Here is a 20,220-nt window from a genome sequence, read left to right as displayed (position 1 = left end):
GTGGCTCTCGTGGAACAGAGATTTTATGAAGTCACTGGGATTATGACGGTCTTAAGGGACCGGGAGTTTGGGTGGTGGGAGGGTGGCTCTTGTGGATGTGGAAGCCGGCAATCACAGGCGCATTAGCTTCCTACCGCTGTGTGACAAATGACCGCAAACCCAGTGGGTGCCAGCCACGGTGCCAGCTGGCGGTGGTCTCCCCTGGGGATCTTGGGGCCCTTTATATTTATGCATCTATTTAATTATTTCTTTTCTTGGGGGGTCGCTTTTCCGGCTCTCGGAATTTTTTTTTTCAAACTAGACTCCTCCCCCTCCCCTAGAAATTTCACTCCTGTGCTGTGAATCTCTCTCTGTGGAGATAACCCCACGAAAAGGAAAACAAGGCAGGGTTTACCGCGTCCGCCGTCACTGAATCTAGGGAGCAGGTGAGGCCGTGCGGAAGCCGCACACACACACAGAAGAAGCAGAAGGACTGGAGGGATTGGTGAGGCAGCCCCGTGACCGCAGACCGCGGCGCGACGTCCCTCCCGGGAGTCCGTGGGGTCCCCTGAAGGACGAACAGCACGCACCGTCTGTGCAAGCTGCGGGGGCTGCAGGGAGCGGGGTGGTGGCGGGACACAGCCCGGCACTGACTTGCTCTAGAGAAGCAGAGGGAACGGGTTTCAAGGCGGCACCCGGGGACCTTTGGACACAGGATGCAGCCGTGTCCGCACGCTGCAGAGATGAGAGCGATTGTAAGCCTTCGATAAATAAATAGAAGAGCTTGTCCCTCCGCCACTCCTGGACTCTCTCTCTCTCTTTGTCTCTCTCTCAAAGTAAATAAATAAACATTAAAAAACTATGGAAGAGGGGCGCCTGGGTGGCTCAGTCGGTTAAGCGTCCGACTTCGGTTCAGGTCACGATCTCACTGTCCGTGGGTTCGAGCCCCACGTCGGGCTCTGTGCTGACAGCTCAGAGCCTGGAGCCTGCTTTGGATTCTGTGTCTCCCTCTCTCTCTGACCCTCCCCCATTCATGCTCTGTCTCTCTCTGTCTCAAAAATAAATAAATGTTAAAAAAAAAAATTAAAAAAAAAACTATGGAAGAAAGTAGGAGGGAACTACTAAGAGGTGACAAACATACAGTGACAATGTTGAGTCAAAGGAGAGAGAAAAACTGGCCTGATAATTTGCCAAGGATTTTTTTTTTTTTTAAAGCCTTAGCAAGCAGGGAGAAAACCAAAATGCCCCAGTGCAGACACACGAGGAGGGGTCGGGAAGGTGGCAGGACAGGAAAGACGAGGGTCAGAAATCACAGGGGAGAGGACACGTCGGGGAAACACAGGCATTGAGAAAAACAAGGTAGAGACACGGGAGAAGGGGAACACAGACCATGGACGCAAAGGAATGAAAAGTAAAGGGTCGGGGAGAAAACGATAAACAGGGGGCACAGGTAAAGAGGATCCAACACGGGCACAGACGGGCTGCCTCCAAATCAACGGAATAGAACGCCACGGAACCGATATTTAAAGTTGCAGTCGAAGCACTTAAAAAAGAAAGGGGGGGGGGTGGCCTGGGTGGCTCAGTCAGTTAAGCGTCCGACTTCGGCTCAGGTCATGATCTCGCGGTCCGTGAGTTCGAGCCCCGCGTCAGGCTCTGGGCTGATGGCTCGGAGCCTGGAGCCTGTTTCAGATTCTGTGTCTCCCTCTCTCTCTCTGACCCTCCCCCATTCATGCTCTGTCTCTCTCTGTCTCTCAAAAATAAATAAATGTTAAAAGAAAAAAGAAAAGAAGTATACTTGTCACCTGTTCTGTAAAAGTTGGAGCGAAAGGGATTAACTTAAGGCGTAAATTCAAATCTTAGTCTCAAGTAGGTAATGACATCACTTAATTGTTCAAAATCAGGCACCCGGCCGGCCCAGTCAGGAGAGCATGTGACTCTTGACCTCAGGGTTGTGAGTTCAAGCCCCACATGGGGCGTAGAGATTATTTCCAAGGAAAAAAAAAAAGTTCAAGAGCAACCCAGAGACGTAATATTATAAGTTAAAGTGGGGTTGTAGGATAGGCAAGGGAAAAAGAAACTGGCGAATTTATCACTGTTTATGGTGATACTGTGTAAAGAAATCAAGAAGTAGGAGTATTAAATGACGTCACGTTGATAACCAGGAGAGTTCACGCACAAGCCATTGCAGATGTCAGGAAAGAGCACACAAGTACACACACACACACACACCCCCCCCATATTAGAGGCTTTTAAAATTACTGAACAGAAACTGTACCATCAAATAAGATGACAGAACTCAGACGAAATGTGCCATAAATATGTGAATGGGCTTAACTAACTTATAAGGAGAAAAACACTTACGTCAGATCGAGAGCAAAGGTGGCTGTCACGCTCATGAGAGATGGACAGGTTGAAGCAGAGAGATGGGCACACACCCCCAAGGCAAATCCAGACAAAACCCAATAGGAGCTGCGGTCAAGGTCACCTGACAAGGTGGCAGTCAGCCGTGAGACCTTCCACGAGGCCACAGGTGTGAAACGTGCACAGTTGACGGGGGACCGAATCGCCCACGTGATGCCGTGAACCTGGCACAGCCCCGCGCCTGCCGTCCGGACAACTTTCCCAACAGACTCTTCACTGCGAGCAGAGTGGTCCCACCAAGTGACAAGTCATGTTCGTTGTGACATACGGTACTGGTGAGAGAACAGACAAGTGACACCGGTCCCAGGAGAAAGGAAAAAGAGGCTCAGGGGAGTGTTAAAATGCGGCAGTCCTGGGGCTAAGGGCTGAGGCAGTTGGTTTTAGCCTTTCCTAGAAAATGAGGTCAACACTTGGAAAGTTTACTAAATTGCGTCCGGATGATTGATTTAGAATAGAAAAAGTGGGGAACTGAGATATTAAGACTAACGTAAATCATACCCGATATTAAGACTAACATAAATCATACCCAAGGGAGGGACAGTGAGGGAAACGGTGTTGTCCCGTCATTTTTTGCACAAGACTTAAATAGCGTACCGTGAGGACGTGGCATAAATTATTCCACACATAGATGAGCTCTGCCGTTCGGCTATTTTGTTTTTTTGTTTTTTTCTTTTTTGCTACTCTAAACATCCTGCCGAGGACACCCTTACAGCTAAAGTCAGATGCTATAGACATTCATGATTTAGGATAAACTCTTAAAGGGGAGATCGCTGAGTCAGCCGGAAGCATATTTTACAGAGACTCACTATGGAGTTGCAAATTATCCTCGGAACAGACTGCCCCAATTCGCCCCTCGGGAAGGACGTCACGAGAGTGAATGTTTATCTTCCGAACACCAGGAAGCTCTCTGAATCTTGGACAATTAGGTGACAAACGCAATCACGGTGTGATTGAAATTCACATTTGTTTATTAGTAGGTAAACATACAACCTCTTCTGTGTTCATCAGCCAATTATGTTTCTTCATTTTGTATTTCCTTCCTTATCCGGGCAACTTGCTTTTATTTTCCGTGCCGTTGGCTCTTGGGGGCAGGATAGAAGCATTAAGTTTCAGGTGCACGGAGACCTCCGGGCCCGCGGCTCACCTCGGTGTGGAAAGAGAATCCTCACTGGCAAAGCCCGCCTCCCCTCCCCGTGGGCCCGGGGTCTAGACTCTCCTGCTGCGGAAGCAAACGGTGTATGAAGGAATCAGCTTGGACAATCTGTGTCAGGAAGGTAGTGGGTGGGGAAAGAAACAGAGATCTGAGTATGGTCTGGTTAAAAAAAAAAAAAAAAATCAAGGAGGGGCGCCTGGGTGGCTCAGTCGGTTAAGCGTCCGACTTCGGCTCAGGTCGTGATCTCACGGTCCGTGAGTTCGAGCCCCGCGTCGGGCTCTGTGCTGACGGCTCGGAGCCTGGAGCCTGTTTCCGATTCTGTGCCTCCCTCTCTCTCTGCCCCTCCCCTGCTCACGCTCTGTCTCGCTCTCTCAAAAATAAACATTAAAAACAATCAAGGAATGGGGGGGGGTGCATATCAGTCTCCCGTGGCTGCTGTAACAAACGACCTCATCTGTTCTCTTACGGTTCCGCAGGTCGGAAGTCCACGGTCGGTTCTCCGAGCCCCAGCGAAGGTGCTGGTGGGGCCACACTCCACCCGGAGGCCCCCGGGGGAGGGCCCTTCCTTACCCTTTCCGGCTTCCAGAGCTCAGTTCCTCGCATTCGCCCACTCCTGTCCCCGTCCTCCACCTTCAGAGCCAGCAGGGCGGCACCTGGCTCCGGTCCACAGACTGCGTTGTTCTTCTGTGTCTAATCCCCTGCTGCCTCACTTTACCCTTGTGGTTCCATCGGGCTCCCCCCGTGAAAAACCGGGAGAATCTTCGCATCTCAAGATCCTTAACGTAATCATACCAGCAAAATCCATTTTCCATAGAAGGGCGAGGGGCTTGCCATCCACAGCTCCAGGGATTAGGATCTGGATAGTCTGTGACTATCACACAGCTCGCTCCAGAGAGGACACAAAGGGGATTTGAGAAAAGTGTCACCAGGGGCATAGTGGACACCGTCACGGATCTGCCCAGCATTTATTCCTCCACTGCCATGACGGGATAGCAGCAGAGATGTGGGACTTTCCTCCAGGACCGGGGCTGGGCCCTCCCTGGTCTAAGTCCATTGCTGTTACCACCCACCCCCCGATTTTAGTGACGTGTTCAGGGAGGGTCACTTGAACTGACTCATAATCCAGACCAGCTCAGGGCCTACAATTCTATCTCCACACTTGCAGAAAGAGGGTCGCTCTCTCCTGGACCTCGTCAGCTCTCCTGGGGGGGGGGGGGGGGGGAAGGGGGGGGGGGGAGAAGCCCAAGGGATTGTGGACGTCTTTCCATTGCAAACCTGGTGGCACTATTCGGCTTCTTTTTGAAGTTTGTCTGTTTATTTATTTAGAATCCCAATCAGGCTCCACACTGTCGACACAGAACCCAACGCAGGGCTCAATTTCACGAGCCGTGAGATCGTGACCCGAGCCGAAATCAAAAGTCGGTGCTTAACCGACTGAGCCACCCGGGTGCCCCAACTATTTGACTTTTCAAAGCATGTGCGTGAATTACTTGGAGAGTTTTTTTAAAACCGAAGTGGAAAAGATGATCTGATTTAAAAGATACAGCTAACAAAAGAAGTGTCACGGCCGAGTACGGACCATTTGTTCTTCGGAATATCCTTAGTTTTAGTATTCTTATTTTTTATTTAACTTCAAAGTGCATTGCCTCGAAAGCGTGTGGACTCCAACAAATATTTTTTTCGATGGAATTCTCTGAGGACATCATTGTGGGAAAGTGTAGGCCATCCTTGTTTTTTGTTTTTTGGTTTTTTTTTTCTGCTCATTTTGGATGCTTTCCGGCTCCTTTTAGCTATAGTTCAGGCTTCTTATAAAGCAAGTGGGAAAGTTACGCTTGACGAAACTGTGTTTTTCTCGGGTGACTCTGGTTGGAGATCTCCGGCGATCATTTGTGGCATAACATTCTTTGTTGGACACTTTCTAGCACTAATGGGAGCGACTTCTATTCACTCCAGCCTCCTCGTAAGGGCCCGAGGACGTCCTCGCTGGACTTGTGTTTTTCAGAAACTGCTATGACGTCATGGGCTCCAACCCAGAATCTCTTGGGGACCAGCTTCATCCAATCGCCTTCAGACCGTCACCTGTCACGTTCCATTTCCCCGGCTTTGACCTTGGAGCTGTCTGCGTCTGAGGGACAATCCTCTGTCTTCCTCGTTATCCTGAAAAACAAATCTCTCTCCTAGTTCTTGCTGTCTTGTCCCCCGGTTCCGTCACTGTGGAGTGACAGATTGTTCCTGAGGAGGACAGTGGTGTCTCCACCTGTCAGCTCGTCTCTCTCCAGGCACACCAGTGGTCCGAGGTAAACAGTGCCCACAGCTGTGTACCGTGAAGGAACAAACTTTAAAACTCGGAAGGCGTTTTAGAGATTGGCCAGTCCAGCATCTGACCGAGCGAGGAACCACCTGGCAGGAAACCCCTGACATGTCGCCGTCCTGGATCAAAGTATTTCCAGTTACAGGAAAGTCGGGACTGAAATTTACAGAATCAGATTCTTAGGATCAAAGATCTTAGAAATGACGGAAGGGAGTGTTTCTCAAGGTGAGGTCAGTGGGTCACTCGCATCGGAGTCGTTGGGGATGTTTGTTTAAGACTGTGAAACCAGGGCGTGGCTGGGTGGCTCAGTCGGTTGAGCGTCCGACTCTGACTCAGCTCATGAGCTCACGGTTTGTGGGTTCAAGCCCCGCGTCGGGCTCTGTGCTGACAGCTCGGAGCCTGGAGCCTGCTTTGGATTCTGTGTCTCCCTCTCTCTCTGCCTCTCAAAAATACAGAAAAAAAAAGACTCTGAAACTGGGGCCCTCTACTCATTGAACCACACTCTGCAGGGATGAAGTCCGTGCCCGGGCCAGAAGAGACGATTCTTAACTTCGCTGAAATTTGAGATCCGTTGTGCTGCACTGACCGCCCCCCCATCTGGTTTTCCAACCACCTTGACATGTATGCATGGGATGGCTTCTCCCCAGAAAAAGGCACATATGCACCACCACCCCCCCATCTCCCCCCTGGACGGGAGGTACGTCTTTGTCACAGTGCAGGAGGCTGGGAGTCCCGGATCAAGGCCCCCGCAGATGCGGGGTCTGGTGAAGTTTCTCTTCCCGGCTTCTCCTGCTGTGTCCTCATGTGGTGCGGTAAGGGCCTCACCATGGGTCTCCACCCTCATGACCTCGGCTAAGCCCAATGACCTTCTGAAGGCCCCACCTCCAAATACCGTCGCACTGGAGATTAGGGTTCGACATACGAATTTCTGGGGGAGCGTAAACATTCAGTTCCTAACGGTGCACCCCCCCGGCCCCCCAACCCTCAAATTATGTCACTTTTACCTGCAAAATACATCCATTCTGCCTTCAGTAGTCCCAAAGTCTTAACTCCAGCATGTACCCTCGTGTCTAAAGCCCAGAGGCTCATTTAAATATCATTTACGTCCGATCCAGGTGAGACTGGAGGTCTGACTCATCCTGAGGCCGAATTCCTCCCCCCTTCACCTCCCAACCCTTGCTGCTAACCTGTGACGTCATCGAGGGTTTCATGCTTCTGAAATGCAAAGCTGGAAGTCATGGATGGTCCCATTCCGAAGATTGAAACCCTCAAAGATGCACCCAAGGCCCTGGGTGGCCCCCCACATGGATCCAGGGCACCCCATGCCTAGGGCTTTGGTCAGAGGCTGGCTGGCTTGTTAAAGCTGAGGCCGCGGCCGGGGTATCTCCGAACTGTCCTCATGGTCATTCTTCCCCTCGTCTTGAGTAACGCATGTTCGAAGCCTGCCTCCACCCCGCCCCGCTCTGTCTCCGAGTCCCGGCTGGTGGTGTTTCTGCTGCTGCAATCCCGACTCTATTCCTGGGTCCCACTGACATGACTGCTTAGCATGATAAGCGGTGATAAACCAATCGTGCTCCCGTGTGTTTCATAAATTTGAAATGTAACATTAGTCATAACCTACACATTCCATTGCATTCCTAATGACTGCATGTTTTAATTTTCTTGACTTTATTTATTTATATTGAGAGAGAGCCAGCAAGCAGGGGAGGGGCAGAGAGAGCCCAGCACTCAGCGCAGAGCCCGGTGCCGGGCTCAGACTCACCAACCTCGAGATCATGACCTGAGCTGAAGTCGGACGCTTAACCGGCTGAGCCACCCGGGCGCCCCCGCTAACTGTTGTGTTTTAAATGTCGTTCCAGCGCTCAGAGAGTGGCACTGATGAGTGTCCCGGCCGTCACTCCGCTAGAGAGTGCCATGTTTCCCCCGTGATTTGTATTTAATTAGTTCTGAGTCCAACTGTGGTTTTAAATCACTCTGTCGAAACTAATCTCTAGCGACTGAACTCAGAGGTCAGGAGGCCTTGAGGGCGGAGGGGCTGCCCCGGAGCTGCTAAGAGAAGGAGGAACACGCCTACCTCATTGCTCAGTGTCTGTAGGAACAGGTCCCAGGAAGAGAAGGGACCCTGCGGAGTCACCGGCTGGGGGTTTTTGCTCTTCTGCTCTGGGCCATATGGGAAATGCTCGAAGAGCCTCTTTCAGAGATGTGGATTTTCAATGTCTATGCAGGGGCGGGGGCAGTGGGAAACTCAATCCGTGGCTAAGACATCTGCGTAGGCAGGGACTAGTTTCTCTGTGCCATCTGTGGCCACGAGGCAGGGAAAAGAGAGGAGAGAGACAGCACAGAGAGGGGCTTCAGCCGGAACCCTCCGCCCTGTCCCCTGAATCGAGTGCGGCGGGATGAGTGGGTTCCTGCATCTCACGGAAGGGCGTCAGGCGTGAGTCACTCTGATGGCACCTCCCCAAAGAGAGGGCTGTCAGTCCGGCGGGAGGAGCCGTGGGCTCACCAGAGAACATAAGGACAAGGGGATCCCTCTGCAGGCAGGAGCTGGGGAGGGGGCTTCCTGGGGGGTTGAGCTGGGCTCACTCTCCCAAGGAAACACAGGGCGAATGGGGAAGCCGCCTACAGGGTCCCCTACGGCACACACCTGTGCTTCACCAGGTCTCCCGCCTCCTACCCAGGGCACGTTTGCTGCCGGGACGTGCGGGAAAGCCAATGAAATAAGCACATCTTCGTACCTTTTCTCTAATGCCTCTCTCCTGCCAGAAGGAGGGAGCAGAGAGGAGAGGGGAGAAGGGCTCGGGAGAGGGGCATCCTGTTCACGCGTGGCTCGGGGGCCTGGCTAGTTCTGGGGAGCGGCAGGCGCCATAGGAGATCCCCTAACCGATTGAGGTCTACCATGAATGGGACAGGGTGCCCTCTCCCGTGTCACTTGGCTACCAGACAGGGAGCAAAAGCTATGGGGCTTGCCCAAACCGTCTTTAAGTGATGGAAAGGAGAGACACAACTTGCCAGTTTGAAAGCAAAGACTAGAGAAGAACAGGATCCCTCCCCCGCTGCGTTGGGTTCAGATCAGACTGCTCCGGAAACCCGGTGATGCCTGTCTGGAAGTGTGTTTCAATGTAACAGTCAACATCTTAAGTGGCTTGAACTGATCACCGAAACGCCAAAAGGATCACGATTTGTAATGCTGAGAAGGTGATATCAGAGTTTATCCAGATGCAATTATGGGGCACACAACTTGATCGTAAAGGGCTTAATTTTCTCAAAGTCATCATCTCCTTTCCTCGCGGGAGACAGGATCTCACACTGGGTATGTTTTCAAACCACGTCTGTGGGCCGCACCGACTGTGAAGGAGCTCTTCTTGGATCCGGGGGTAACTGGAGACCATCTGCCTCTGATGTTGATGATGATGATGACAACAATGCCTAGCGTGTTGTGTTCTTCACCACGCTGCGTCCCATTACCTCTCCGATGGCAGCGTGCTGGGGACCATGACCCTTTCTTCCCTGTCTCCCACACGTGGAGATTCTGGCCCCTCCTGTGCGTGTCCAGAAAGCTCTCTTGGTGCGTCTATGACCATGACCAAATTCTCCATACTAAACACGGATTATGCATGTGCTTGGAAAGTGTCCCCAGTTAGATTGGAAAGCACGAGAGCAATTCTCCTCGCGAGGGCCAGGTCTCGTCCGCCGCCCAGCACCCCACTCATTGAGGACCCGTGGGTTGAAATATCTAGAACCGCATCGGCACGATCACCAGTGGCCCCTGCGACTTCCGGGAGTTTGTGTTCAGAAGCAAAGCCCCTTGCCCTTGTCTGGCCCGACCTCGTTCCTCTATAACAGCCAGCACGTGGAGAACACAGACGTCACTCCGTCTTTGTGTGTAGACAGGAGTCTTAACTTATGAACCGCGTACCCCTTTCTCCTGGCCACACAGTTGGGCTGGTTTTGCAGAATTAAATTATTGGATGTGAATTTGACATCCCACCTCCAGATGGCACCAGAGAACTGAGAAAAATTCCATTTCTGCCGAGCCTTTGTGTTGTTTAAGAGAGACAGGCGGGCCGAGGGAAGCTGCCCCTGTTGGTCACTAAGTCACCATCTGCGACACCCCTTCCAGGACACAGGTGTGGATGCCCTCGCAACGCCCCCGCGTCATGACAGACCCGCGACCGTGGAAATCTCTCAAGCAGACGCACAAGTCTTGTGTTCTCGCAGACGCCCTACAGGCACAGAGGGCGATGCCCCTGGTTCTCTCTAGAAGGAATTTGGGCAAGTGCTCACAGATGGGTTACTCACAGAATTTACTTGTTAAGGTTCTTGTTGCAAAGTGGTCAGATATACAAAAATATCTGCCGGAGAAGCAGGAAAGTAAAAGATCTACGTGAACTTAGACTTGGTGGTTCGCTCTGTCTGAAGACGCCGAGACCTGCTACGGGCTCCCAAGCGACAGAAAACGACCAGACTGAAAACCGAAGCCGTCAAACTGTTAAATACACAAAACCTAAGAGATGATTCATCTGCTTGCGTCCTTCTGCAACCAGAGGCCTCCAAGGTATCTTTGTCCCCTAAATGAATAAATGACAAGATGCTCCTTGGATGCCAGGGAGATTGGCCGTTCTAACCTATGATTGTCACCTACCCTAACTTCTTCACCAGTTACCAGCTTATCTTAGAGACACAGATTCTGCCTCGAGAAACCAGAGGCCCGGCCACCCGTCACGCTGCCCATGGAGTCTTGCAAGGGACGTCGCTGCCTAGGGAAGCTCAGGTCATATCTCAACAGCCCTCCAGCACCATCAGCACTTTTAATCCTAAAACTGGTGGTTTCATTCTGCAACAGGGAGGCACCTGCTGTCCCTGGAGCCCTGTGTGCCCCTGGGGGCACGGATGCGGGTTTCCTGGCTCAACTTCTGGCTCTGTCTCAGCTCCCCCCTTCCTCAGGCCAGTTTTTGACAGCATTAGAGGTATCGGGGAGTACTGTTGTGACTGAATGTAGCCGCCCCACCCCTGCCGCAGCCAATGCAGGGGAGGGGGGTGACACTCTTCTCTGTTTCTTCCTTCCCTTGTCCCCCCCCCCCAGCTAAAGAGACTTTGAACTTAGGGGTCCCTTGAGCCTGGAGAGGCCTTACCCTGTGAGGAAGTGTAGGGGGAGCCCTCTCCCACACCCCTCCTCTTCCGAGAGTGGTCAATGTTTACAAGCCTCTGAGCCCCCCAGGCCAGGGACTCCGCCCCCATTGCTGTCCTTTCCCACCCATCTTCCTGGGCCCCAGCTGCTCTCCTACCCTCCCTGGGTTGGGGTGGGTGCAGGGGCTGTTCTGTATCCCCTTGTCTGCCTTGGACCCACTATCTCCCCCGCCCCTACCCTGCGTGACTCCCCTCTCTTCTACCTGCCCCTGTAAATATTCCCCTTCCCCCAATGAAACTTGGTGTGTGTTCTCAAAAAAATTTTTTTCCCTCTCCAGTGGGGAGACCTCCCTGATCATTCTTCCTACAAAGATTTCCAGCCACTCTCTCTCATCTCCCTGCTCACTTACATCCAGCACCTTCCAAAGTAAAAATCACCTCCTCTTATCCTTGTTGTCTGCCTCCCTCCCTCCCTCGAGTTTATGGTCAAGGCAGAAACATTTTCAGTCTGGCTCCCACTGTATACCCTTCAGAAGAGCGTGTGACCCGTTGCAGAAGGTTCGATGTGGGTCGAAGGGGTGGGTGAATTGCGACCGCTGGGCGGGTCCATTTCTCTGTTTTCTTCTGGTTCTGAAATCTGATTCGAAAATGGAGTGTGGGAGCAGAGCCATTACCAGAGAATATTGTATCAACACAGATAACTGAGTATGTCTTTGCCAAAGATGGGGTGTAACAAGAGGGATTATGGATAGCCTAAAAGAATATATTCTCTGCGGTGAGAAAGCACTGGGCCATTTTTGGAACAGTGATGAAGAGAGAACTCAAAACACAGGAGTCCTGCTGCTGGACGATTGTATTACCGGTGTACGATTTCTAGGAGAACGAGGACAGCCTGGCTCAAAAAGGGCAGAATGAACTTGGCACAGTCTCAAGTGTACCTGCTATCTTATCCAGAGTTGCACAACCACATGGGACCTCCGCGCAGTCACCAACCCAGCAGGGTGGGGAGGCGCTTTGAATTTTCGCTACATTTATAGTCTTGTACTTGCAAATTGCATTATCTTTAACCGACTTCCAGATGAGCTGGAAAAAGATCATTTCAGGACCTCAAGGAAGCTTTCGCAGGCTTCCAGATTAGCTCTGGTCCCTCTGTGCTCCTGCGCCGTATTTCTCCCCCGTGGAAGCAATCAAAACTGGAATGAAGTGATGTGCCGTGTGATTTGTCACCTGACCTCTCGGTCACCTCTCTCAGAACGTAAGCGTCTCGGAGGCGCGGACTGCGTGTGCACCTGTTCAAAGCTACATTTCCAGCCCTTAGCGTGATGCCAGGTGAATCAAAAGTAATCAATCAAATATTTGTTGAATGAATGAACGGGTACTTGAGCCCTAATGATGCTCCCGGAACTACACCACATTCTTGCATACGTCTCATCTTTCCCATTTCATCTCTCACAATCCGGTCTGGTAGATACTGGTTTCACCCGCGCTTTGCAGATGAAAACACTGAGGCTTAAAAAGATTAAGTACTGGGGCGCCTGGGTGGCTCAGTCGGTTAAGCGTCCGACTTCGGCTCAGGTCACGATCTCACGGTTCGTGGGTTTGAGCCCCGAGTGGGGCTCTGTGCTGATGGCTCAGAGCCTGGAGCCCGTTTCGGATTCTGTGTCTCCCTCTCTCTCTGCCCCTCCCCCACTCGCACTCTGTCTCCCTCTGTCTCAAAAACAAATGACCATTAAAAAAAAAGATTAAGTACTATGGTTAAACAGTAATTGAACGATATCATCTATAACGAGTTGCCCGTTTGAAGCGATACGTCACTGAATTGTGTGAATTGTTGCGGGAGAGAGAAGTTTTGGCCAAGGAATGTCTGTAAGCATCTCGCATCACCGGAGAGTAACATCCTAGTCCTGCTCTCAGCGTTGTGTTGAGGACCAGGTAAGACAAAACATATAAACCACACAGCACAGGGCCTTGCATATTGCCAATTCTCTATAAATAGCATTACTTAGCGGGTGAAAAGCGTCTCTCAATAGAGGATGAGAACGTATCTGATCAAATTGATATTCAATATGATCAAACGTACCTCTTCAGCTTCTATTTCCACCACGGTGGCGGTCTAGGTGTTCTGAGACTTTTTGCCCCTGCAGAATGACCACTTGGGGAGAAATGAGAGCAAGCAGACCTTATGTGCCTTGCTGAACTTTCCGGAAGGTAAAGGGTAACTTACAACGATGGTGGGGGAGGTGAATCCAGAGTGAGCAAACGCACAAACCAGAGGTTCCCGGAAGGCAGCAGCGGGTTTCAGAAAACTAGTGAGATGAGTCTCGATCGCCAGCGGGAGGGTAAAAGCGTAGGCCGTTGCACCAAGAGGCGGGGGCCCGCACCTGAGATAGTCCAGCGAGTCACGAGATGTTCCCACATAGCAGGGGGTGGAGGAGATGTGTGCCTGCTGTTGTAGGGCATCGACGAGGAAGCCCGTCAGTCTCCCCACGGCCCTGGACTGGGGAGAACGAGCTGACCGTCAAGAAACCAAAGAGCAAAGCAAAACCGAACGTTTTCAAGGAGAAAAGCTGTAACGCAAGGCTGGACCCATCTGAGTCCCGGATGTGAACGGCTGCAGAGCTACGCGAATCCCCAGGTAGGAAAATGCAGTGGAATCCGGTTGGTAGCGCCCTTGACGCCACAGAGAAAATGCAGATACTCTCTGGAGAAAAGGATCCTCCACGCAGGGCCCTTGGGGTTCCCGGAGAGTAAGTGCAGCCACGGAGTAACTCGTAAACTCAACATTTCCAAACCAAATGCTGTGAGCTCGAGGATTGGTAGAACTCTCACAAGAAGAAAAACAGTGTACGTATCTGCCAATCGTAGACAAAAGATGATAGAACAGGGGTGTGTGTGCGTGTGTGTGTGTGTGTGTGTGTGTGCAACTCACCAAAAGGAAGCAAAAAAAGAGAAAGAATATTTTGAAAGTATTAAAATAGCACAAAATAACTTAAGATAAATACAATCAAGTGAATTGATGACGTAAAAAGGCAAAGGGTCTTTAACGTCTGTTAAAAGGCACAAATTGTGCTCCAAGATTTAAAAAGACACCAATGTAACCATCTGCTGGTTACGAGAGACTGATGCATTGTATGAGGACACAGCAATGACGGAAATCCAGAAGTAAAAGCTGGAAAAAGATACTCCGCACAAATACCAACCAAAAGAAAGCGGATGTCTCTAGATTAGTATCAAACAAAATGATTTTTGAGACAAATCATCAATGAGCATGTAAAATTACTAACTTACGACGAAAGCATCACGTCATCAGGGCTAAACATAATCACCGCAAATCGCATCAAAATTTATAAAACTAATTACAAGGAGAAGGTGACCAATCCGTTCTTGTATTTACCACTCATCTCGGGAATTGCAGGAGAAACACACACGGACACCCAAACACACACGCCGACACGCCGGACGATTTGATAACATGGCTAATAAGAAAGATGTAAAGCATATATATGAAACTAACACCTAGCCCTTAAAGAACATGATTCTTCTCAAATACACACGGACCGTTGTAACGTTCGGATAAGCCCTAAGCTGCAAGGCGGGCCTCCACGTATTTAAAATCATTTGAAATCGTTGTTTCCACACAGGACATACCTTCTCACCGTGGCGCACTTAAGCTCGAAAGCAATGATAGAATGCTAATGAAGAATGCGCCAGGGGCTTAGGGGTTTAAAAACCCAGGAATCAAATATAAAGAAATGAAACTACGCAAGCCCATCAGCATTGAATACTAATAAAACGCTATATATCGCGACATGATTTTTTAATTATTTAGCCCATGAGACTGTGACGGAAAGAAAGAAACAGGTTGGGGGCAATTTGGACAACTCTCAGGCATGCTTGCTGTGAGCCTTGAGCGCCGCCAGCCGGGTGCAATTTATCATGAGTGGAGGCCCATCGCGTCGCGATTTTTATTTCCATCTAGCACGTTTCATTTTGGCGTCTCTAACTTCCTGTCGTGGCCTGATTTGTGCCCCCTGTTCACGTATTGAATTAGGTCCCCGTACTTCAAACCGTGGCTGTATTTGGAGGTAAAGCATTCAAAGGCAATGAAAGTACAAGGATGCCGCGAGCGGGATCCTAACCTGGCCCAACTGGCGTGTCCCTACAGAAAGACCATGGGGCACGCACGACACACAGAGCAGGTGAGGACCCAGAGGGAAGGCGGCCATGGGAAATCCCCAGCCACCAGCACCGGGAGAAAACAAATGTGTGCCGTTAACCCAGCCCGGCTGCGGTGTTCCCATGGTGGCCGCCGAGCCAGCTAAGACGCTGAGCGAGACCCAGTCCCACAGCCCACGTGGTTTCTACACGTCACCTCACTAAAGGATCGTAGACTCTGATGCCCACATTCTCAGGGCATCAGCGGGCACTTCGACGGTGCTGTTGAATCCTTACTTCCTTAGATGTGACTTCAAAGGTAGAGTCACCCTATACCTTCCCGGCGGGGCCCAATCTGGGAGAAGCAAGAAAGAGACTCCGCTTTGCTGATCCGCACTTGTCTGCTCTGCTTTTCCCTTCCAACTGTGACCCGCGCCTCCAAAATGGCCAAGTTCCTTGACCTCTCCTTCCCCTTGCCTCCTAGAATGGTCTCAGGAGGACAGTTCCTGGTGTCGGCTTTCCTGCTTCCCAACACGACAGAGACCGAGAAAATAAGACCTCGGTTCCCCATGAGGCAGGGCTCCGAGTTCGGACCGTTCACTCTGGTCGCGGAAAAGTGAGCCCGTGTCCTGTTTTCTCGCAGTTGCCACGCATTCCTCAGCAGGGGATTGGACACGTTGGAGCTCACCTATGTTAGCGTGCTTTAGAAGTCAGGTTAGGGGCGCCCGGGGGGCTCAGTCGGTTGCGTGTCCGACTCTTGAATTTGGCTCAGGTCATGATCTCACAGTTCATGAGATCAAGCCCCACGTTGGGCTCTACGCTAACAGTGCGGAACCTGCTTGGGATTCCGTCTCTCTCCCTCCCTCTGCCCCTCCCCAGCTCGCGCTCTCTGCGTCTCTCAGAATAAAATAGACATTGAAAAGAAAGAAAAGTCAGGCTGGACAGCCTGTCACCTTGCAAGAGCTGTGGCTCCCTGGCACCAAAGGTAATATGCATTCCTCCAGGGCCCTCTCGATCTCTCGGCTGCGAGTTCAGGTAAGGAACAAACAGGCTTGTCTCTTCACCTCCATGCTAGAAAGCTCAGATGGAAACATTGACTCAGATCCTTACAAACCCTCCAAACTTGGGGGTCGGTCCTCACAGACACTCATGAAAAGAGATGACCCGTTTCAGGTAGATAAAAATGGAGGTGCTAAACAGCCCACGTTTAAAACCGCGGAATAACCTAGCAACGATTACATCCTCTTTTTTACTTACTCCGCAAGGGGTACGTTCGGTTAATTGTGAATATTTCAATTTGGTATTTTATATAATAAAAGTGACAGCTGGGTGTTGAAGAGATCAGTAGATGGCAGACGAGAGAGAGGGAGAGAGATACTGTGATATTTCAGACTTGTCCAAAAAAAGGACTTAAGTTTGGTCTAGAAAACTGTGTAAAGCGTTAAAAAAAACCAGACAGGATTTGAGAACCTGTTTTGGTACAGCTGGTGCATTTAGGGAGCTGGGTGAGCTCGCACATCTGGAAGAATCGACAGAGGGCACCTTTGTACCCCTTTGCTCTCTGATAATTCTTCTAGCTACCTTTTACACGATCAGTTTTTTGCAGAGGCTTTCGTGAATGTATCAACTTTACATTCAATCGTCTCTTTAATGTGCAATCAACATAAGGTCTCGTGGACGCTTGTGTCTTTAGACTGCAGGGGGGGCTTAATTTTCAGGAAAGAGAACCAACTTTAGACATTTCAAAAAGCTGAAATAGTATCACGCAACATCGTCCTCCTTGTAAAATCACAAGTGTGTTGAGTTTAAGCAAATGTAATTAGGCCTGGAAATCAAATTAAACTATGGAAGACACTTTTTCTGCCCTAAGACTTTTCCCTCTATGCAAATCAGACAGAAGACATGTGTAATTTATGAGATTGCTGATTAAATTGCCCCGCAGCGACCACCTCTCCATAAGACTGCTTCTCTTCCAAAAACCACACAACCACCACAAGGGACACAACACTCACGCAAGCAACGTCTTCCATAAAGGACTTCAATAAAGTAGAATTAAATAAAATTGGCAAATCGGTACAGTGATGATCGGAGTCACTGAACGTGACAGCCTTTGGGAAAACTTCCTAACGTAACATTCACAATCCTGTAAGTCTGACTGTGTCTCCGAAATGGGTTGAAAATTTGGTCTTTGTTGTTTGGTCTTTGTTTGGATATCAACTACTCAGCTGTCCATGTGCTTGATTAGTTTCTTAGCCTTATGCATATTTAGAGAAAAAGGCACCCAGGTTTAGTGAGATAACCCAGAGAGAGTGGCAAAACCAAGGGTACCGTACTCCCCTAAAATGGCGCTCTGCCGTTCTCGAGTCTCCGTAACCTCCTCTGTTCTCCTCCTGCTGGTGTGAGGGAATCTGGCAGATATGGGATGCCCAGCTACTAATGCATTCACATGTGATCTGGGCTCAGTGAATTAACTCTACCACTCAAACATTCCCACTTAAATCACAAAAAGACCATGACCAGAGGCAAGTCTGGGACAAGTCTGGGCAAGTCAAGTGTCTTGGGACACTTGATTGGCTGGTATGGTGAATTTTTGATATCATCTTCTGCCCACTTTTCCATTATGGGAAAGGGGTTAAGAGAGAACAGAAGTTCTATGTTGCTTCAACATTCCTCTCCGATCCCTCCAGAGCGATCTTTGGAAAATGAATCAGAGACGTTATTCTCCTACTTAAACCCTGAAACGGCCTCTTCCTTGCTTCTCATCTTTGTCCTCATCCAATATGACCCCTGGTCTTCTTTTTGAGCCTCTCAAACATGCCAAACTCCACTCAACCTCAAAGGCTTGCTCAGAAAGTTCTTCCCCAGGCCTCTTCGTGGGGCTGCCTTGGAGACACCTTTGGCCATCTGGCCAAAATAGCCCTGCCCCAGCTCACTCTGGTTACCTCTGTATTCTATTAGCCTGTTTTCTCCAAGGCTTGTTTCAGGCTCTAAAATTAAATATGCAAATGTGTGTTGATAAGCGTGCATCCGATATTCAAGGGTGCCAAGGATAACCCAATGCAGAAAAGACAACCTCTTCAATAAATACATGGTGTTGGGAAGACTGGCCAGCCGTGTGCAAAAGAATGAAACTGGGCACTTTAATCATACACAAAAATTAGCTGCAAATGGATTAGAGACTCAAACACAAGATCTAAAACAGCAAAACTCCTAGAAAAAAACACAGGGGAAAAGCTTCTTGACGTTGGCTTTGGCAATGGTTTCTTGCATATGACATCAAAAGCACATACAATAAACACAGAAATAGGCAAGTGGGACTATATCAAACGAAAGAAGGTTCTGCACAATCAAAAATAGAAACCAACAGCATGAAAAGACAACCCACAGGTTTAAGAGAAAATATTGGCAAACCATACAAAAATAAACCAGAGCAAAACTCTGATAAAGAGTCAATATCCAAAATACATGGGGGAACTCCTACAACTCAATAGCAAACATAAAATAAAATTCAATTCACTTAAAATAACATAAAATAACCCAATTAGAAATGGGCAAAGAAATGAGATAGACATATGTCCAAAGGAGACATAAAATGACCAACAGTTATATGAAAAGGTGCCCCACATCGCTAATCATCAGAGAAATGGAAATCAAAAAACCACCATTAGGAAGTATCACCTCATATCTTTTAGGATGACTATTAACCAAAATCCAAAAGATAGCAAGAACTGGCAAAGACGTGGAGAAAAGGGAACCCTCGTGCACTGCTGAGATGAGTATAAATTGGTGCGGCCGTTATGGAAAACAGTATGGAGGTTCCTCAAAAACTTAGGCCTACTATGTGTTCCAACAATCCTCCTTCTGGGTGTACATCCAAAGGGTTGAAATCAGGATCTCAAAGACATATCCACACTCCCATGTTGACTTCAGCATTATTCACGATAGCCAAGATGTGGAAACAACCTAAATGTCCATGGATGCACCATTGGGTAAAGAAAATGTGGTACATGCGTACGTACAATGGAATACTTAAAAAAGAAGGAAATCTTGCCACGTGTGACAACCCGGATTGACCTTGAGGGTGTTAAGCTGAGTGAAAGAAGCCAGACACAGGAGGACGACAATACTGCTCGATCTCACTTATGTGAGAAATCCAAAACAGTCAAGCTCGGAGATGCTGAGAGTAAAATGGCGGATGCCAGGGGCCAAGGGAGTATTAGTCAAAGAGTAGAGATTTTCGGTTACGTTAAGATGAACAAATTTTAGAGGTTTACTGTATGGCACAGCCCTCGTAGTTACTGATACTGTTTTACGTACTTAGAAATTTGCCCGAAAGGTAGAGCTCGTGTCAGCGTTCTTACTTGAACAAGTATCCGTAAGGCTTAAGGCATGTGATCGCCGTGTAGTAAGTGTTCGGTAAACAGCATCCATTAGTAAACTGCGAAATGTTATTTATCTATCGCTGGAGAGAAGTTTGCAAATCTGGCTTTTTGTCTCTGTTATCTCTCCTTGTCCCCTGCGACCTTGTCCCTCTTATTCAAATAAGGAAAAAATATTCCGGTAAAAATAGCATCTCAGGGTGTATTTAAATATAAAGCCTTTCATGGACACGAGACTTTCGGCAACCAGGAACCTCCATCTCTCACTGGAGTGAAATTGGTGAGTTGGAAGTGGCCTTTACTGGCTTTGCTCGTGGTATTTGTCGAGGACTGAACAAATGACAGTGCTGATTATTACACCTGTGACGCCCTGCGGGCTTGGTGCTGCCGCGAGTCCCATTGCGGACTTTTATTTCACAGCGCACACAGGAGAGAGAAATCTACCATCAGGGTGGAATAGCTTTATGTTAAACACGTCTTCACATGATGCAAATGACACATTCGGGTGTCCTCTGAACCCCTGTCACCATCCTACTGATCCCCCTTTAATGGAGTTGAATAAAATATTTGGCACGAGTTCATTTACGTTTGCGCGAGAGTCACGAACACTTACTTGCCAGTGGGGACGCGTCGCATCAGGAGTGTGATGCCGAGCAGAGCCTGGCAGTCACAGGCTACAAATCTCCAGCCCAGCA

This window comes from Panthera uncia (genome assembly GCF_023721935.1).
Source record: "Panthera uncia isolate 11264 chromosome B3 unlocalized genomic scaffold, Puncia_PCG_1.0 HiC_scaffold_2, whole genome shotgun sequence".
Lineage (NCBI taxonomy): Eukaryota > Metazoa > Chordata > Mammalia > Carnivora > Felidae > Panthera > Panthera uncia.
Note: the sequence above shows the minus strand (reverse complement) of the source record.